The 8,175-nt window shown below is 44.9% G+C and overlaps 1 long non-coding RNA gene across 1 annotated transcript; it reads right to left on the reverse strand.

Moving 5' to 3' along the window:
• Positions 1-5,582: 5,582 nt before the first annotated feature.
• Positions 5,583-6,808, reverse strand: LOC115394028 (uncharacterized). The gene is made up of 3 exons (XR_003932000.1): positions 6,714-6,808; positions 6,395-6,439; positions 5,583-5,881 (listed from the first exon to the last, which is right to left on the reverse strand). It is a non-coding gene; the product is annotated as an uncharacterized LOC115394028 (long non-coding RNA).
• Between the last annotated feature and the right edge of the window lie 1,367 nt (positions 6,809-8,175).

Raw genomic sequence — 8,175 nt, forward strand, 5'->3', positions numbered from 1 at the left:
CTCGCAATCCTTCCAAACCTTCCAAGAACGTTGATAAGCAGATCCTTGAAATGAAATCTTCCTCAGCACACGGCTGGATCTGCCCCTAATCGTTTTATTTACAGTCACTATAAAAGACGCCTCCTTTTTTTAATGGCGCTCTGAAATAATAGGCAACCGAGGAACAATCGGTACAGTCCTAAGCGCATTCCCCCCTTCCATTTTCACATTAGGCTAATCGAGGCGAAGGGAGGGATATAAAGACATCAGTTGGATGAAATGAGTGTAATTGGAGAATAATGTAGTTAGTTTGCTCTAATCTTCTGCATAATATTAAAATGTTCTCAACGCACCCCAGCTGCAAGCAATCACCCCACTCTGACGGGAAACCTGGGCGACACTGTTTGGAATGAGGAGCGATTGTGCAAGTGAGAGATCGAGGAAGAGATATATGAGCGAGCCAGAGAGGGAGGCAGGCAAAACAACTGGAGATTTCAGTTGGAAGTCCAAAAAAGCTGTCTTTGAAGGCCTTTACGCGGATAAGCCGAGGCTTCCTCTATCTTTTTCCTGTCATAGAAAAAGCAATCCCTGCACCCCGCTGACGGCTGGCTAATTTGTACCGAGGGCCTGTCGGTTGCCAAGACTAGTTATGGTGCCGCTGAAATCAGGAACAGTAGGGTCCAAAACTGTCAGCATGGGTTTCAGAGGTTCATTTTCTCCATGCTGAGAGCAGCCTGGTACAGCCTGACTGCTTTTTTTTTTTTTTTTTTTTGCTGCCAGAATGCATCCTAAAGTACACCAGCTTCAAGTGGAACCAAAATGTTATGAGAGGTATTTTTGGAGTTGTTGCGTTTCCACTGTGAATGGATACAATCTAGTGCTCTGTTGAAAGAGGTTCAGCTATATCATCGTGTTTTTAACTCTAATTGAACGATCACCTGTCACTCTGCTCAATATGACCTCTTGAATCTATTTAATTCTAACAAAAAAGAAAATAAATAATTTAAAGCCTGTGACCACAAATGCCTCCAATGCCAAGCCAAGGCAGCTAAATGAAGTTTTGATCATCCCTCACTGTACAATTAGGGCTGTGGGAAGTTGTAGTGAGAGCCGTCACAGCAGTAGCCTCACAGTGGAATTAAGGGTGAGGTTTATTAGTCCCCCTTTGGCTTAGCCTAGTCTGTGATTTCAAGGCAAAAAAAAAAAAAACTCGCTCTGAGGCGGCTCTTTAACTGGTGGTATTGTGCAAGAAAATTGTCATTAGACAGTGGAACAAATAACCTCGAAACGTCATGGGTTTCTTCGCAAGGGATCTAAAACAACAACAGAGAATTAATCAAATTAAAAGCGGGCCTTGTTATGCGATTTCAATTTAATTTCCACAACCAAGCCTTCTATTTAGTGTTTGACAAAACCTAAAAAGGGCAAGTCACAGTTTAGGGGCTCAGTAACAGTTTTATATTAGTGAAGAATTATCAATCCTTTAAGCTAATTTGGATAGGTTGGGGAGCCATAAAGTGGGCTATGAAAATGGAGTAGCCTATTTGTTAAGCTCCCACCCCCTTCCACACTCTTTTTATGCCACCGGGGCACTAATACACTTTTGTTTTCCCTTGTTGATCATCTGCCATTTAAGGCACATTAAATCCTGCAAATTAATATAAATCTATCAAAGCTATTAGTAATTTCCACCCTGTATTAGGCAGCCACAGCGTCCTGTCTGTGAGCCTGTCGGTGAGTCCTGAAGTAACCAAAAACCAACAAAGCTCTGCTATCGACTCCACATGTCTACTTTTCTCTACTTTTAATTGTGTTTTTTTCAGGAAAAATAAACTTTAAAACTCCTCAAATGTCTCCCTAAGTGTCCATCCTACATGCTTTCTTCTGTCGGCGCATTTTCAAAGGTCTCTCTCCCAAATCCACTTTTCCCCCTCTCCTCTCAGTTCTTCATAGGCAAGCAGTTTAGGCAAGTGCCATATGCCCTGATTAAAGCTAGCGGCAGGCCAAGGAGCACAGGGAGGCTGTTTTGTCATTAGCCCCTTGCGCGGCTGAGGTGGAAACTCATTTAGCCCCATGCTGGACCTTCATTATGATAGACTTGTATCAGATGGCATCTCTGGCTGGGATCTCTGGCTCCTGGCTAACGGATGGGGAGATGCTGCAGCTTCGGCCCCTCTCCAGCCCCAGCAGGGAAAGACACAGGGCTTTGAACGGGGATGGGGCTCGAGGAGAACGGTTGCGGGTGTGTATATGGGAAATAAACGAAGATGAAGGCGTCGAAGAACAACACAGAGAGGGATGGCTGAGACCCGGGGTCAAAGGTCATGGGTCGTTGAGATGAAACTGAAGGGCTTGGAAGAGAAGAAAAAGTAAAAAAGAAAAAAAAAATCATGTTTACTTCTATTATAAAGGCACTCTGGTGAGAGTTGTTGACCGCTGCATTTAGTTTTGGGGGCTTCCAGTGTTAATAATGCAGGATCGGGCTGGGAACATGGGGTTGGTGTAATTATGAGGCTGTAAGAAGTCTGGGGCGGAAAAGACAGATGAACTTCGAGCAATAGATCAAAACCTGCAAGAAGACATACTGGAGTGCCTGCAAGGTGATCTCGCTTGGTATTAATTAACTTACAACTTAATCATCCTCCATTTTATGGTCTATTGACAATTGAGACAGTAGCTAAGGTGTGTGGCTGATTCAGTCCTGAAGGAACAAGTCCAAGTCATGTTTATATTTGATTCATATAACAAAGTGAAGGCACGGCTTATTTCACAAGCATTTCTTAGAATTTAACATGCAGAGCTTTGGCATCGTGCCGCCACATCCTGATCACTTGGCAGGCAGCGTGTCCACAATTCGGATGTATCCTTCCAGATATCCAGTGTTTCTGCTCCTGTAGGTGGATCTTTTTGTTATGTCTTCTCGGATACCAGCAAGGTCTTGTAATATTTCTAGGCCCATTACCGCTGCAGCCGCTGATGGCGATGTAAAAGGGCATCTCTTCCTGTGAGACAGGATTTCCCCAGCAAGGATCCACTTCATGACACCTGCTGCTTAAAATAGCGGATGCATTTGTACGTTTCTCTCAATTGCACTTCGTCCATATTACAGCAGAACAGGTGATACTTACAGTTAGACTAACATTTTTATAGTACAGATCATTCCTATTAAACTGTCCTGTATGAATGCGCGGCGCAGTGAACTGGCATTTGGCCTGCAGAGGTCTGCAGGCGAGATGTGCGGCTGGGGGGTCTTGAGAGGCTAAGGTTAGTTTTGTAACAGAGGAATATGAGCGGAAGAGGCTGGAGGGAGCTGATGCCGGGGCTGCATGAAAAGAATAGATACAGGCCCGAGGCTTTCCGATTCAGGGTTACTAACATGGTTTGGTGTGAAGACAGAGAGGTGCAGGGTGGGAAGCGCAGTGGAAGACAGCTGGGCCTGGAGGAGAAGGCTGCTGATGGGGCTCTGGTCCTGAGATGGGGCCATGGAAGGATCTGGGTCTTGCTCAGCCTGGTGCCTCCCTGGCAGATGCTGCAGCAGACTGGATGAGGGGACCACCACTGACACACTGCTGGCGGCTAGAGCTGTGTGCTCCTGGTAGACCAGAACCTCCTCTCTTGTCTGGCTGTCTCTCTCCCTCCTCTCTCTTCTTCCGCCTGCGTCTACCCCTCCCTTTTGTATATCTCTCCGTCTGCACTCCTTCCTCTTCCTCCTTTTCATTGTATATAATATCAATGCTTACGGATGCATCTCTTGCACACACGGAGCAAAAAACATGCTGCTGACACACACACAAAAAAAAAAAACTGTTCACTCTGTGTACATGAAGTACTGAAATTATAAGCTTCAAATGTTCCAAAGCAAATGGCTGAAGCAATTTTTTTCCCCTATTTGCTGACAGTTGTGCTACCTCCTGTAATAAAAAGTCAATGAACCAAGGGCAGTCAATATATTACAATAACAAAGACCAGGAGATTTGTCATTTTCCCTCTCCATTCTTTTTTTCTAAAAACATGCTTTTTTTTTTTTTTTCCCCCAGCATACAAAGGAGGGGGGGGGTTGTTGGCGGCGGTGTCGGTGAAGCCACACACGCACAGTTACGCTCTCGCTTAAAGAAAAAAAAAAAAAAAGAGAGAAATCTGGGGGAAAATGCCCGCTTCCCCCCCACAAAATGCAACCTGAGGAGAAGGCATCTGACTGTGACAAACCAAATACGCTCTGTAATAGAATTTTCCATTTCTGCAAAACTGATAAGGAAGAGAAAACATAACAACTGCAAGTGGCACATATCTGAAGGAGGTGATTTCAAAGAACAACACCAAGGCACTCCAGATGCCTCCTCTTGCTGAGTTCTTACATAAATATGCCGTTAAGCAATATGATGTATTATTATTACCTGAAAACATGCTCTGAGCCCGGGTAAGCAGCATATGAGCCAAGTGCCTGAGCTCCCCAAAGGAGATTGTCTCGACACCACATATCAGTCGGTGCTATTGGATTCCCTGACTTTTAACTGGGTTAACCCACTTCCTGGTGAATACAAATTCAATTTTAACTGCCGCAGTTTTTTATTTGCCATGCATACCCCCCCCACCACCACCACCACCACCACACACACACACACACACACACACACACTCTCCCTCCCTTCATTCCCTTTTCACTTGTCTTGCTCTCAATAGACTGGCATAACCACGTAGAAACAATTTCCTTCTATTGAGTATACACAAACTCTAAAATTAAAATGAAGTGCTATTACATATGTACCAAAGGAAGGAGGAAGGGGGTGCAAATCTTGGAAAGAGGGAATGATCCCGCCCATACATTTTACCACTTCCATCCATTTATTGCTCGCGCTCCCTCTCGCTCTCTTCCATCTTCATCTCGATTTTACATGTTAATCCCACATGTCCTATTCTACAGTTATGAAATGGGAAATACTGTGGAGTCATTTTTGGACACATAGCGGATAAAAAAAAAAAAAAAAACAATTAGGTGAATAGACAAACAGACTGACAGAAAGAGGGTCCTTGAAAGCACCTCTGAAGTCCTCAGACACATTGAAGGTCCTCAAAGCACAACAGCGCGGGCCTGTGTGACTGTCGTCTCAATGGGTTAATGGCTCTCCCCAAGCAAAGAGAGGCAGAGCAGGGCCTAAACAAAGCCAGATGAGGGAGTCAGGAAGCCTTTCAGGACTTCATTAGGTCCTCTCTCGGAGAGGGGAGGTTAAGAGCCCCGGCAAGCTGGTACTGTTTAGCCGCTTCACGTCAACAGGAATGCTCACGGAGCTGCCCCGTAGACCCACCGACGAGCGCGCACGGGACGCAGCCGAGCACACGCACGCGGACTCAGGTTCACGGCAGACTCTGAACACATGCAGACTGTCCCTGTGTAGCCTCTACAGTCGGACAACACACACCACTAAACCCTAGATTGATGTGAGTGAAAGGCCGAACTGTCTTGCTGTCAATCATTCATTCATAAAGGTTTGTTAGTTTTACTGATAATTTCTTACTTCTTTTTTTGTGTTAGAATTATAGTTTAATTGATGACAATATCAATAACCTATGAGGTCTAAATACATAATTTTCTGGAATCTCTTTTTGACGTTTGCATGCTTCTCTTGTCAGAGCTGGACTTGATTCAGGATTCTTGAAGTGAATCAGAAGAACTTTGTACGATAGCATAAGATGTATTAGTGATTTTGCCTTTAAACAGCATAAATACATCACTTAATCTAAGGAGTTCATCTCAAACGACACTCTCAAGCATGCATGAATCTGTTTTATGACTAAAACTGCAAATCCTTGTTGTGCGTGCATGCGTGCGTTCAGAGGTGTAGCGTTGCAGCTGGTCGCCTGCGCCTGAAACACTGAGCGCGCTACCACATCAGCCTGTTCTGACCTGAAAGGAAAGCAAGGACAAAAAGGCCAGACGATTAGATGGATATCATGGCCTCGGACACGTGGAGCTGAGATTTGATGAGTAAGGCCGAGAGGAGTGTGATATTTGTGAGTGTGAGCCTGTGTTTGTGTGTGTGTGACAGGTGAGGGTGGAGAGGTGAAAGGGAAGCCGGTGAATATCAAATGAACACAGAAGAGGTCTGTAAGTTGAGCCGCACATCTTTTGTGTGTATGTGTGTGTGTGTGTGTGTGTGTGTGTGTGGGAGAGAGAGAGAGAGAGAGAGAGAGAGAGAGAGAGAGAGAGAGAGAGAGAGAGAGAGAGGGCAGGGTCAGGGGTGTTTTGTTGTTCTTTTATAGTGAATAGAATGGGAGCTGATGATAGTATGTGTGTGTGTCTAAAGACAGGAAAAGAGGTGTGTGTTTGAATGTGTGTGTGTATGTTTGTAAACCTGTGTGTGTCTGTGTGTGACGGCTGTATTCAAGCACCACCTAGTGCTCGAGTGAGGCACCTCACCTGTGATGGAAAACACCTCAGATGATGGAATAAAAGGGGGAGAGCCTGAAACACATAGAGCGGATGATACAATAACTATCAGCGATGCTTTAAATATAAAGACAGTCAGGCTATCTTTGAATCAAGAATAGAACGACTGCATAATTCAGAATTGGAAATTGATTTTGTAGCAGATTGACTGTATTAGTTTTTTACATCATTTATCCAAGCTGGAAAATATTAGGGAAATATTCATGTGGAGATAGATTAAATTTAACGATTCACAAAATTCCACTGCATTATTGTCGTGCTATAAAGACCCTCGTGATGAGGCACTGACCTCAGAGAGGAAAAATGTTCTCCAAATTGCTCCAGCATAACACCTCGTGTCTATTGTGGGACGCGGACGCTGTAGTGAGACAGATATAATGTCACAGTCGATTCCTCACTCATCTGACAATCACCACCAGCCAGCAGATAAGAGGCATGAGGAGAGCCCAGGATAATTATGGCACACATGGCTTAGCAAACTTTCCCCCCGTTTCGCCCGCTCATTTCAATGTGCCCTTGAATACAGTATACTGTCAACACACATCCATCGCAGTTGGCTTACTCCAACTTAGCACCGCAGCCCCATCAAACCCTTCCAAACAGGCTGGTGACAGTGATGTGAGGCTGTCGTGGTGGATCAAGGTAATTCAGTCTGAGCCCCCCGCCCGCCCCACCCCATCCCACCCCCGTGTAGCATCCTCCCCTGCCTCCCCGCCCCGCGCTCTCTCCCCCCCCCCGTTGTCAGTCGAGCGCGCCGTGACCCTCAGGCCTTCAGATTCGGCTCCCCAGACCTGTTTATTTTTATCACAACAATGAAAATTAGCATGATGCCGAACGCCTATGCACACTGCACGCCTCCGAGGGTATTTGTGCGTATGTGTGTATTTGCATGATCGGGTTGTGTGTGTGTTTGCGAGTGTGTGTGTGTGGGTTGGAGTGACAGTGTCACCTTCTTATCATGGGGCCAATGCTGTGTAGACAGGGAGATTTAGCTGAGAGATTGAGGGGGCTTGGTGGTTACCACTGTGTGCCATGACAGGTATCACCAATACAAGGATTATCACAACAAAGATTCCATAAAACTGTCAGATGAGCGAAGTGTCCCATGGCGGTTTCGCAGGAGAAATGTCAGAATTCCTGATCATACTGTCTTTTTGTACTTTATCTCATTTGGTTTTAACGTCAAACTGATTTCATTCACATTCAGATATGCATCATGGGCCGAGTTTGTTTGGCTGCACACATTTCAAAACTTTGCTGTTTGCATCCACAGTTTAAACACTTTAATTTTGATGGATGTGTCCACAGTGTGACTTTAGAGAAAAGTAGGTTACCCGCTACGAAGTGCAAACTGCAGGGAGCTCTGTGAGGGAAACACGCCAGCGTGCACACTTTCTGCAATTATATCAATATACGGATACATTTTCATCTCCGAAGCAAATGTAACACAACAGTTAAAGCTAATTACATGTGTTGGGTAATACAATTAAATTAAACTGCATCAGTGAGCTGTGAGATATGTTTTTTCAGGCTTATTGCACATTGGTGTTTCACCTAGCTTCTGTTACTTTTCAGACTTTCTGTCAGAAAATTCAATTGTCACACAATGTTTTTGGTTCGGACATCGAAAGGAGGAATTTAATAGACTTGCATCTGTTTTAATTTTCGCTCTCACACACACTTCCTGCACACTGGCCCTTAAGCGTGACTGCTGTCGAGAGGTAGAGCCTTAAACATGCAGCCTGTATAGG

The sequence above is a fragment of the Salarias fasciatus genome, chromosome 9 (genome assembly GCF_902148845.1).
Source record: "Salarias fasciatus chromosome 9, fSalaFa1.1, whole genome shotgun sequence".
Lineage (NCBI taxonomy): Eukaryota > Metazoa > Chordata > Actinopteri > Blenniiformes > Blenniidae > Salarias > Salarias fasciatus.